Here is a 13,022-nt window from a genome sequence, read left to right as displayed (position 1 = left end):
GCAAAGCTTTTTCAAGTAAGAGTATACTAGGTATATCATAGTTTCCATTAAGCGTCACTTGCTATAATGCATATAGCATTAGGGTCATGTACTCAAACCTCAGATCTGATTTTTTAAAATTGTCACAATGCATCCTTGAAAATTAATATTTATTATTACCATTATTATTATTTATAGTTGGCCTTTCTCACTGAGATTCAAGGAAGATTACACAGTGCAAGTGAAAATATGATATAATTAACAGCTAGACATTCACTGAGCAAAGTACAATAATGAGCAACTGTTAGGACATTCAGTGAAAGAGATTCAAGAGGGTATAGGTAAAGGTAAAGTAGCAGAAAATTTGCGGGGGGGGAGTATAAAGTTGAGCACAGAGATAAAATCTTTCTGCACAGCATAACTAATTTACATGGCATGTTTAGCACTGTGGAAACTCACCACATCACATGTCTACATCAGTAGAACAGTACACAATGGAGTAGCATATAGTCCTTATTCCTACCAATGTATCTCTCTGAGCTACTTCTTACAACACTCCCTATAATCTGGGTAGAAAGCCCTCCTGAATAATTCAGTTTTGCAGAGTACATTACAGTAGTCTAGTCTCAATGTTACTCTGGCATAAATCCAGGTGGTCAGATTGTCTGTGTCAAGGCAGGAGGGCCATCTTCCAGGCTAGTCTCTGAAGTGAGAAGTCCTTTTTTGTGGCTGCATTTACTTGCTTCTCTAGCAGCAGTGTCTGGTTTAATATAATCCCATGGCTCTTAACTACATCAGCCAGGGTCAACTGAACCCCATCAAAGGTTGGAAGCACAATGTCTTTCAAGATCTCTGCTTTTCCAGCCAGCATCACTTCCGCCTTGTCTGGGTTCAATTTCAATTTGTTTGCTTCCAACCAGTTGAAAAGAGCTATCAAGCAGCAACTTAGTACTTCTACTGCATCACCAGTAACAAGATATAGAGCTGGTTACTGTAATAGTTAAAGAATGTCATTTCGCTATCATTCAACAGGCAGATGTAATTTTGCTTATCAGATCTGGCATGCAGCCTCATGCTAAGCCATATTAACTTACAGATTCAAGTCAATCACTAACATTTGCCATTGAAGAATCACATGCTTATGATGAAGTAACAAAGTAGCAACTGACAACAGTGTTATCAGCCTAGCAGTTCAGACACGGTATGATGAGTGATTTAAGTTCATGCTGTTTATTCTAAGGTATTTATACAACTTGCTTTCATGCCACTTAAAGTAGGAAAAGAATGTATTTATTTACTTTGCCACCTCTTTTTATACCCCCCCTTTTCTCCCCAATGGGGACCCCAAGCAGCTTCCATCATTCTCCTCTCCCTTCTTTATGGAAGGTTATCATAGTCGCACTGCTTAGCTCCGTGAGATGACCTTAACTATGACATAAAGCCTCCTGAAATCACTTAACTTTAACACAAAAGACTGATCAACATACTTACAGTCAAATTTAAATTTAGGTAGCATTTGCAATATTTCAATAACTATGTTAGAAATTAACCCTCTTCTGGAACAGAATAGTAAGACACCACAAGTTTCCCAACATACTTCCTGTATGTAAACAGCATACTATTATTTTAGGACACAATACTGTCATTTCCTGATAGACTCATTTATTGTTCAAAGAAAAGATCCTTATAAATGTGCTCTTTACATGAAAGTGATTGACATCTAGGTAGGACACAAAAGCCACTTCCTCTGCAAACAGAAGCCCCTAAGCTTTCGATTTGTTGCTTTGGCTACTTAGTAGGCAGCTTCATGATGGGAGGGGGCACAAAGGAGCAATGAGTAGGATGTGGGGGAGTGGAAGTTAGAGATGAAACTGTGCAATGCTTATTCTGTTCATCAGTAGTCTGACAGAGCAATGCTATGCAGAATTACTACAGGCTAAGCCTACTGGTTCAATAGGTTTAGACAGGAATCACTCTGCATAGGACTACAGAGGTCTGAGCAGACACAGTAAGAAAGATGATCTGATGAAAAAGATGGAGATTATGGTATATAGGTTGCAGAGTAGAGAGAGTAGAATTAAATACATAAAAGGGAAAATGTCATATTTTATTTTCTATTGACACAAAGGAAAAGCCACCTTCTACTTAGTCCTCTCAATTCTAGCAATTAATTGTCATGTTAAGTAGTGTTCTATGCACACTGCAGTGTCTTTCACCAGGAGGTGAAGATTTGTGTTTTGTCTGCTGTTCCCTCAATGATTCCTCCTTCTGGCCGTATGTTTTAATTGTATGTTTTTGTTTTTGTTTTAATTGGTTTTATGATGTACATTTATAATATTCGGTTTTTGTTAGCTGCCTTGGTGGTCCTGCTTGGGCAGAAAGGTGGGATATACATTTTGCAAATAAAATATATAAATAAATACTAAGTAGAAAACAGATCATTCATCACCCTGAGCTAGAGTGCTTACTTTTAGAGCACTGTATAAGACTATCACTCTGTACAATACGTGTACAACAAGATGCATTCTCAGTGGCCGTTCAGACAACTACAGCCGTCTTCCCCTGGAGATCTGCAAGAATCAGAGTTTGCAGATGTTTTAGAAGGGCTGCAAGAATGTAGAATGTGGACTGTTTCGCAAGTCTGGATGAAAGCCTATGGATGGGAGAGGGCATTGGCATTATGCTTACATTCTAGCACGTTTTTAGGGAAACAGATTGTTACTAATCCTTAGACCCTGGGATGGGTGGGCAATAAATCTTGTAACAACAGGAAAATACAAAAGAAGAGGTAACACAAAGAAACAAGAGCAGGGGGTCAATGGAACAGACACTGAATTCAGCACAGTAGCAACAGCTGTTCATCTTCAAATGCTTTCCTCTTAGTACACAAGAGCCAACAAAGGAAAACTAATCCAAAGTAAAGAACTTATGGCAAATTATTAAAAAATTATAATTACGATTGTAAGACCAAACTAAAAAGAAGCTATCACATCAGCGACTTTCCCTTAGCTTCATCACTGCTAAGATTCTTGCTGACCTTTAGTATGAGATGCATTGTATATGTCATATTCTAGCCATGAGTGACACAGGATGAGTTGCAAGACACTAGGCACAGGATACTATGCACAGGACACTGCACAGACAGATACTGTTCACACTGCAGCCAGAGTGACTTTGGCAATCACATTGCCATGGTAAAACTGATCTGCCAGTAGGACTGGCCTTTTCTCAGTGGTTACGGAGAACCAGCTCTCTAATATGAATTTCTTGACTACATACGCAGAAGATTCTGAGATTCTGGACCCCTAGTGCTTTGCTCATGAAAAGCACAAGTTTTAAATGTGCAGTTGCTGCTCATGTAACTGATAAGCAGAGAAGCAGGCTCTACTGGTTCTAATTCCACTACTGCCATGAGCTCATTAAGTAGCCGTGGGTAAGCCCCTCCTCTCAGCCCCAGCTCCCCAGCTGTATTGTGGGGATAATAACACTAACTTGTTCACTGCTCTGGGTGAGACACTAATCTGTCTAGAAGAGCGGTATATAAGCTCAGTTATTATTATTATATAAGTATTTGAACAAAAGGGGGGAGTGAAGACACATATAGTATTTTCAGAACAGTGAAATGGCTGGAAAAGCACAGCTCTTCCACGGTTCATCTCTGAAGGGAGAATCGTGTACACCATCCTGGGTTCTTTGGAGGATGAGAGAAATAAAGCAAAGAAAGAAAGCACAGGAAAAAAGCAATTTGGGAACCTTCATGTTTTAAGACTTGAAATGGAGAAATTGGGAATAAGGGAGGATGCATCAAACAATCTAGAGTGATATTTTAAAACTGTATTCTTATAGCAGATTGTGCTGCTGGTAAGACCCTTCTATCAAATATAGTAATGTTGGGGATTATGGGATTGATCCAGTTAACTTTCTTCTCTTTACTACAATCTATGTTCCATAGGGTTTTGTTCTTAGAAGTCCCAGCATAGACTTTTTGGGTAGTCAAAACGGACCTCTCTTTCCTTTTTCATTGACAGAAAAAAAAACTGATCCCACCCTATCGCACTGCTACTGCATTTGATGAATTACTGAACACATCTCATACTTAGATTGGATGGTGAAAAAATACTTTCCAGTGTTGCAGAATACAGGACATTCTTTTGGGTATTTGGCCCAGAAGTGCAACATGGGAGTCACATACAGCACAATCAACAACAGAGTTGTACCCTTCTACTTTAATGGACTTAGAAGTAAGTAGTTGCTTAGGATGCCACTATGACAGGGCAATCCTAAGAAAAGCTACACCCAAAGTCTATTGAAGTCAATTAGTTTAGAAGCATCTAACTCTGTTCAGTACTGCGCTTTAAGAAATCCCATCTCATAATTCAGCACAGAGGGAGGGGGATTGTGTCAAAATTTTTAAGGATTCTAATTCAGCAATTTCATGCTGGAATCTCTCTGAGTTCTTTAACTGAGAGATGGTTACTTAATATTATGGCTTCAAAGCAGGGCCGGATCAAGGGGGGGCAGGGAGGGTAGCCTGCCCCCGGTGCTGCCAAAGAGGGGGCACCAGGCGCGGCTGTCAGCCGCCAGGGAGGCTGAGCACAGGGTTGGGAGACCCTCGCCAGCCCCGCTGATGAGGCAGCTGGCTTGTCGCGCGCGCAGGACCTCCCAGCCCTGCGCTCAGCCACCCACGCGGCAAGCCAGCTGCCCCAGCGCGTGCCCTCGCTGCTGCCAGCTCCGCGGCTCACCGTGCGCTGGGGCGGACGGCTTGCCGCATGGGCGGCACAGGGCAGTGGGACATGCGAACCGCGCGGAGGGCCTCCTAGCCCTGTGCTCAGCCAGCTGTGCAGCAAGCCGGCCACCCCAGCACCTGGTGAGCCGTGGAACTGGCGGCAGCAAGGGCGCGCGCTGAGGCAGCTGGCTTGCCGGGTGGGTGGCTGAGCGCAGGGCTGGGAGGTCCTGCGCACGTGGCAAGCCAGCCAGCCGCCCCAGCACACGCCCGCACTGCCGTCAGTTCCACGGCTCACCGGGCGCTGGAGCGGTCAGCTTGCCATGCAGGTGGGCATGCCTCCTGCCCCTGCGTGATGACATCATGAAAGTGACGTCATCATGCAGTGCCCAGGCAAGGTTTGCCCCGCGCGCCTAGATCCAGTGCTGCTTCAAAGACTGAAATATTCTACCACTGGTTTCTGAATATTTTGATTTTTAGTGTCAGGTGTGTGCCCATTTATTCTTTTGTGTAGGGACTGAGCTCATATGTGTAGTTTCGAATGATGCATGGTTTCAAACTTCAACTTTTATTCATTTTTATCCTGCTTTCCCATAAAGGAATACCTCAATTATGTGATGGTACCTTAGGGTGTAGATCTCCCTCTAATACTGGATATATTTATAACAATTGTTTTAATACAAACTAATGGCATTATATATTTCATTACATTATATCATGTTCTTAAAATTGCAAAGCTTAAATTTGACAAGAAAATAACTGCAAATGCTTAATCCCTCTCCACCAAATATTTCATTTTCATAATTAACACAAACTGTACTTCTCTACTCCTGCCATTGGATGGGGGAACAGAAACAGTGTTTACCACTGGAAAATAAAATATTTTTTAAACTGTGATATCTACTTGCAATATTGAAAAGCAACCTAACTCAATGATTCCAACTCACTTAAATTAAGTGCACTGAAACAGCAAATTCGCTTTCTAAATAAAACAGCTAGCTAAACTCAAATTGCTTTTCAGGGAGCAACAACCAACGTTAATAAGAGGTACATGTCAGTTATCTAGCCTTATCTTATTTCAGGGATTTTTACTGTTGTTGTTGTTAAACAGATCTCTTTAACATGGTTAAACAGTGCAGCTAACAAGCTTATACAAATGAGGCTTTTTAAAAAAAAACACAAGAACTTTGAATCAACCTTTGATCTCAAAGATTAGGATATCTTCCTATAACAACAACAACATTCGATTTATATACCACCCTTCAGGACAACTTAATGCCCACTCAGAGCAGTTTACAAAGTATGTCATTATTATCCCCACAACAAAACACCCTGTGAGGTGGGTGGGGCTGAGAGAGCTCCAGAGAGCCGTGACTAGCCCAACGTCATCCAGCTGGCTTCAAGTGGAGGAGTGGGGAATCAAACCCGGCTCTCCAGATTAGAGTCCCGCACTCTTAACCACTACACCAAACTGGCTCTCAATTCTTGCCCCAACAGTACAAATGATTCACATACGCAAGTGAGTTCCATGTTTTCACTCAGTCGTTCATTCAGATGCACATTTGTATCTGCAATTATGATTGGTTAAGTTTTTGATCTGGATGAGGACATGTAGTCCTGTCCAACACTTACGGTTTTGCATTACAGGTTCCAGATTCAGTCTTGCAGCAAAGAAGCTATGACAGGAAAAAAGGAACTAAATACAAAATTAACAGTGCCATTCTAAGCATATGAGCAAGGTTCAAGTCCGGCAGCACCTTAAAGACCAATAAAGAGTTTCTAGGGTATAAGCTTTGAAGAGTCAAGTGCCCTTCGTTAGATATCCTGATGAAGGTAACTGACAAAGGGAGCTTGACTCTCAAAAGGTAATACCCGGGAAATTCTTTGTTGGTGGTTAAGCTGCTACTGGACTTGAACCTTACTAATCTACTGCAGACCGACACCAGTTACCCACCCAAAACTATTCTATGCAGAGTGACACCTTTCTAAATCAATTGCTTTAGATGTGTGTGTCACCACCCCCAGGTCCCCAGGGTGGGTTTTCAAGAACAACCACACTTCAGGGGGGCAAGAAGCCCTTTCATCCCAAGGTAAATCACTGCCACTAATTTTCTCTGCCTAAATAAAGCCTCCAGCTGTACTAGGTGATAATTAGATAGACCACTTGCCTACTGAGTTCCACTAAGTGTCTTACCACATGAGATAAAATACACTTGAATTACACAGGTAATTTGAGTGTATTAGAGTGTAATTCAAGTGTAATTCAAGTGTATTTTGTCTCGTGTGGTTTGACCCTAAAACAGGACTGGTAGCTGAGCCAATTGGCCAAGGTGCTAGATTAAGTTTGAAGCACCAAATGCAACAACATCACACAATGGTAAAGAGTTTTGTTATTTATTTATTAAGAATATTGCATAAAAGGTTACATATATAAAAGGTGTGCAAGGGCAGGATAAGTAAAACAAGAACAACTACTTAAATTTTAAAAAATACTTAGCAGGATCTTCTGCCTACTGAACCAGATGTTACCATGCTAGAGTTTATCAGTCCCCTAGGGCCAATGCAGGGCTGCAAGGGACTGGGGGGGGTAGTGGGGTACTCATCTCTAATGTGTGGTCAGAGCACATGCATGCACCCTGCTTGCCTATTGCACTGGAAAATGACTTCTCCCCCCCCCCATGTATGTACTCCCATACTCCCCCATTGTGCCAAAAATGATATAATTTTCCAGTGTGCTGGGCGAGCACAGGAGCATGTGCGTGCTTCTCCCCCTCCCCATGCCTTTCCCTCTGCTGGTAAGCTCCAAGCAGGGGGCTGGTAAGCCTATACCTTGCAAAAGGCAAGCCACAAAGTACCAAACTGAATAGAATACCAGGTGCCAGTTCTCCATCTGAAGGTATGTCCAAGAACAAGATGGCCAGGACAGCAACTTCATCCAACTGCTTGTCCAAGAGCAAATAACCATACCTGACTCACCATTTTTATCTCACATCTACCAGCAACTTTGGTGGATTCTAGCAACCAATCAGGACCTTGCTAAGACACATGAGTGTAACTCTCTGCAGCTGAGCTGTGCACATTCATCAGAGCAATTATCCCCAACTAATGAGCTAGAATGCAGGGGAGGAACCTCTCTCTCAGCCTTGGCACTTCTATGATCTCTCTTGCACCTATGTGCTGCAAAACATGTCCACATTTATCTCTCTGAAAAATACTTTACACTGAGTTTCTTCATTTCTCTGAGTCTGAACCCTCTTTTTGGCCTAACAGGTAGGCTTATCTGAGCATAAGTTTGGCCAAGAAACAGCTTCAGCTCTTGACAGGTTTTAACTCTGCTTAGGATGGCACTGCCAGTGGACTCTACATATTAGTAAAAATAACTCCTGTCTACTTAGCTTTAAACTATATTACTACTTGAGTGAATCAGACTGCACTGTCTTTTAAAACTGGAACTTCTGATCAGTCACTTACTGTAACTCCCAGGGGATACTTTCTGATTATAGAGCAGTGGGAAAAAAGTCATGCAGAAGTTGAGATCATTTTAAAACAAGACCATAAATGGGCATTAAACCTATCTTATTTCTAAATCAAGTAAGCAGTCTGGATCCATAAACAAACATTCCATGTTGTTAACTAACCTCACCCCCCATAGAAGTACCTAATTCCCCCCCTACTTTTGACCAAAATGGTCATATAATAATAGCTCTAAACACTAGCTAATAATGGTATCAAGCAATTACATTCAAGGGAAAAAAATGAAGCTAGAAAGTTCATAATGTACCATGTTAATGATACGTCAGCCTTGAACAGTACTAATGAAACCCTAACCTTTGGAATAAGCAAATCTGCAGCCAGTCCTTAATACACCAATCCAAGCAAGCCGCGCATAAATCAAATTTATATCATGCTGAAGTAAGCAAGATTTAGTCCACACTGAAATCAGTGTGGAAGACCTTTCCTTGCCTACAGACAGCCCCCCAATCTTAAACGACTTCTCACGTACAATCATGAATCGGCCAGCAGAGTCACCAGCACAGGTACCAGGCCCTGCAACAGACCCAGATGCCAGCTCTGCCCCTATATCTACCCAGGGAATACAATTACAGGACCCAATGGCATCAACTACACTGTCTCTGGCTCTTACAGCTGCTCATCCTCCAATCTGATATATGCCCTCATGTGCCAACAATGTCCTTCTGCTCTGTACATTGGACAAACCAGCCAACCTCTACGCAAAAGAATAAATGGACACAAATCTGACATTAGAAATGGAAACGTCCAAAAACCAGTGGGAGAACACTTCAATCTACCAGGACATTCCACCAAAGACTTAAAGGTCGCTGTGGTTCAACAGAAACCTTTCAAAAACAAAATCCAAAGGGAGGCTGCTGAATTGGAATTCATATGCAAATTTGACTCTGTCAAGCTGGGACTGAATAGAGACTATGAATGGTTATCACATTATCACAGGTAACAGATTCCCTTTACAGAGGCGTGGTCTGGGGGAGCCCAGTGATGCCTGGTGTGGGCTTTCGAGGATCACAGTTCTCTTTGTCAGATGCAGCTGGCAGGGAGAGCTGTGGTCATCGAAGGCTTATACTACATAGGAATTGGATACTTACAAATGAATACGGCAAACTGACTGCACACCAAAAGGAGATGTTTACATTTCCAAGCAAAGGAATGTTTTGACTGCCTCCACGCTAATTGCATTCTGTCTCCTTGTGATATATGTCACCTTCTCTCTCCCCTCTCATCCCTCCTCTTCTGTATTTGACCAGTTCGGATCATGCATCTGATGAAGAGAACTTGATTCTCGAAAGCTTATGCTACAATAAAATTGGTTAGTCTTAAAGGTGCTACTGGACTCTTTTTGATTTTACTGAAATCAGTGGGATTCAAAAATATAGTTGGAATTTTGTTTTAGGATTCTTTTCCATTTCAACACATTAACTATAAGTCCAACAAAGCTTATTATACAAAATTAGTTTCATACCTATTTCCATTACAGACAAGAGTGCAGTTGCTTTCAGTTGAAACTTGAGTGCCCTTATTCAGTTGAACTGCCAACATCAAAGGGAATTAAACACATTTCTATTCATAGCATGCAATCTCCCAGGTACAGGGAGTGGGAAGTGAGCAGTTAACAGCTCTTTGACCAAAAAAGTGTGAAGAGACTCCGACTCTGAGGGATTTAAATTTTGTCATCACTCCATTGCTAATTCATGTGACTCACAATATGGTGGGCTGCCTCCTTTGCTTCTTGATGTATGAGAGCAGTGGGAGATGCATACTTAAGGAAGCCAGGCATCCAGGGAAATTAATGACATCTATACAGAATCATAATGTTGGGGGACATTATGCAGAAAAAAGGATATCTACTCAATGGAAAAAGGTGTATGTTGTTTTCTATAAGCTAAGATAAAACAGCATTCAAAATATATTAAAGCTTTTCATACACTTTTTAAATGTAAAAAATGTTCTACAACCCCATATATTTGAAAAACACAATGCAGAACTAATGTTCTTTTTTGGAATAGCATTTCAATTAACATTTTATTTTATTATTTTAGCTTTCTTCACCTGTACTACTTTATAGTAAATACTATGACCACATACAATCCTTGTTAGATCAGCTGCAGCATCTGTTTGCATACATGGTTTCCTTATCTAGTTAGGATCACACAAATGGAAGCCCCCCCATCTCTCCAGTCTGCACACGGATAAGAGTATGGAGTTACAAGCTTTCCCCCTACACATTTCAACAGGAATAGATTTCACCCTCAATAACTGCAGTTCAATTGTTAAAATATGACCAGTTAAATACAACAGTAGTTTGAAAGCCTGTGTTTGGGGCTTACTCGCCTCTTATTGGGTGCTGCTCCATAAATGAGGCAAGGACATCACTGGGCAGCTGATAAGACAATAGGGTTGCCAGCCTCCAGGTAGTGGCTGGGGATCTCCTGGAATTACAACTGGTCTCCAGGCCACAGAGGTCAGTTCACCTGGAGAAAATGGCTACTTTGGGGGGTGGACTCTATGGAATTATGCCATGCCAAGGTCCTTTCCCTCCCCAAACCTCACTTTCTCCAGGTTTCTCCAGGTTTCACCCCCCAGATCTCCAGGAATTTCCCAACTTGGAGCTGGCAATCCTATAAGACAGTAGTTGCCTTTGATACAACACCACAACAACTGTGTGACACTGTTGTGTAGCAGCCTGGAGAATGGTTCTTGACTCCTCAAGAGCCAGGAACCTTGTTTAGCTCATTGTGCTTGCTTCAAAGGGGCCTTAGGGGCAGCCAGTGAGGATGATTCAACCACCCATTTCAGACTGCACAAGAAAGAGTCAACAGGAGGGCAATGAGGACAAGAGGGTGCGACAAACCTCTTCCCCTCCCAATTTGAGGCCATAGAGAAAGTTGCCAGGCCAATGGGTGGGTTCCAGACTAGAGATGGGCACGAACCTGAATACAAACCAAAAAACCCACAAACCAGCCCAGTTTGTGGTTCGCAAACCAGTGGTTCGTGGAAGCTCGTTTCCACGAACTTCCACAAACTGGTCTACTGGTTCATTTGGTTCGTATTAAAGGGCAGTTTAAACGGCCATTTCCCCGGGAAATGGCCATTTAAACTTTTCCTGCCACTTGCAAGCGGCAGGGCCCTTTAAACAGCCAAATCCCAGAAATTCCCCCGCCGCCTGCCAGCTGATAGTTTAAAGGGACCCGCCAGTTGTAAGCGGCAGGAAAGGGCCCTTTAAACTATTAAATGCCCCTTTCTCTGCTGCTAAGCAGCCGGAAAGGGGCATTTAAACCCCATGAACCATGAACTGGTTCGGGAACTTGCCATGTTTAGTCTAGACCCAAAGAGGCAGGGCTTCCATCAAGCCACTCTATAGCAACCTGAAAACGTGACTTTAAAACTGTTTAGCTTGCTACACTGTATGATAATAAAATTTCAGCATTACAAGCATATGTAAATATTCATATGCAGTGCAGACTGACATAGCTGCTCAATTCTACTAAATGTAGTTGCACAAAAAATGTCGCACAGACAGCTATAGCTGTATTTTGAAGTCCAAATAAAAATTCTGTTAATGATTTTCTAATAAAATTCGTTACTTCCAGAATAAAAAATTATGCAGCTATTTGCTGAAAAACTATGCTAGTATTTATGAAGTATGCTTAATATCTCAAAGAATAATTTAGGAAGAAAAATCACTCAGACGACAGAATACCATAGGGAATTATCTAAGAAACTATCTTGTTGAGCTAAGCAAACAATTACTCCAAGATCGAAACGTATGGTTTTCAAGACTAGTTTTCAACAGCTATGGTACAATTCTAAGTGGACTTCTGTAGAGAATGTTCATTCTGTCCCCAGATAAATAACTTTCACTTGTAAGATGTAGCACTGCTAGTTTTACTGCCCTGGTGCTTTATAATGAATTGAGTCCATCTAGAACAATATTGTTTACTCTATCAGCAGATCATCAGATTCTTAAGAAAAGTCTTTCCAAACACCGGTTAATGGAGATCATTTAGCTAGATATGCCAGGGGTTGGATTTCCAGGGCAATTGTGAAAAATTCCCCTCAGAAAAGCATGGATTTTTCCAGAACCCTTCCCCCCCCCCCCCCGCTTAGGCCTTCACATTTCTAGTGTAATGTACGTGATTTTTTTAAAAAACAAAATGGGGACTAGTATACTTAGCATTTATTTCCCTACTCAAGCTATCCAAAATAGAGGACCTGGATTACTGCACCCCTAAAATGCATAAGCCAGGTGTCACAGATAGAAATTCTATAGTTTCAGATGGATAGCCGCGTTGGGCTATATAACCCCCTTATTAACTTTATTAAGCTCCCTCCATCACAACCAACTAAATTTGACAAGACAATTTCACCCTGAATATTTAGGACACCAAAACATGATTTCATTCAGGGAGTCCACTGTGAATGCCAACCCTGAGTGATTTTTTTGCATTAGTCCTCCAACCTGAAAGACTTTAAAAAACAAAAAGAAAACCTGTGTTGCATAAAACAGATGTGCATATTGTATGTTCTACAGAAAAGAATTCTCTAAATATAGATTTATCTTAATGGAAGGATGTTACTGTTAAGAAGGGGAGAGGGTTGCAATGGGGCATTCTGCAACCAACACCAGTTCCTTTCAGGCTGACATTTTCAAAAGGCTTTCTAAACATTGCCACCTTGTGGATATACTGCTAAATCATACTTTTGTTCCCTCATCTTCCTGTCCAGTTATGTTTGACTACAAATTTCCTAAGAGGAGAAAAAGAAAATTTAAAGCCAACAGATAAAT

General features: G+C 41.6%; 1 protein-coding gene across 2 annotated transcripts in view; it reads right to left on the bottom strand.

Moving 5' to 3' along the window:
* Positions 1-13,022, bottom strand: part of MAPRE2 (microtubule associated protein RP/EB family member 2) — a 142,766-nt gene that overhangs the window by 99,702 nt on the left and 30,042 nt on the right. The window contains exon 1 of one of the 2 annotated variants that reach the window (XM_054985371.1): positions 6,335-6,354. The exons of the other annotated variant lie outside the window; for it this stretch is intronic. The gene's annotated coding sequence lies outside the window, so the exon portion shown is untranslated. Of the gene's footprint in view, positions 1-6,334; positions 6,355-13,022 lie in introns of those variants that run through there. 2 annotated transcript variants of the gene reach the window in all.

Source organism: Eublepharis macularius, chromosome 7, assembly GCF_028583425.1.
Source record: "Eublepharis macularius isolate TG4126 chromosome 7, MPM_Emac_v1.0, whole genome shotgun sequence".
Classification (NCBI taxonomy): Eukaryota; Metazoa; Chordata; class Lepidosauria; order Squamata; family Eublepharidae; genus Eublepharis; species Eublepharis macularius.
This window is presented reverse-complemented; position numbering and strand designations above follow the sequence as displayed.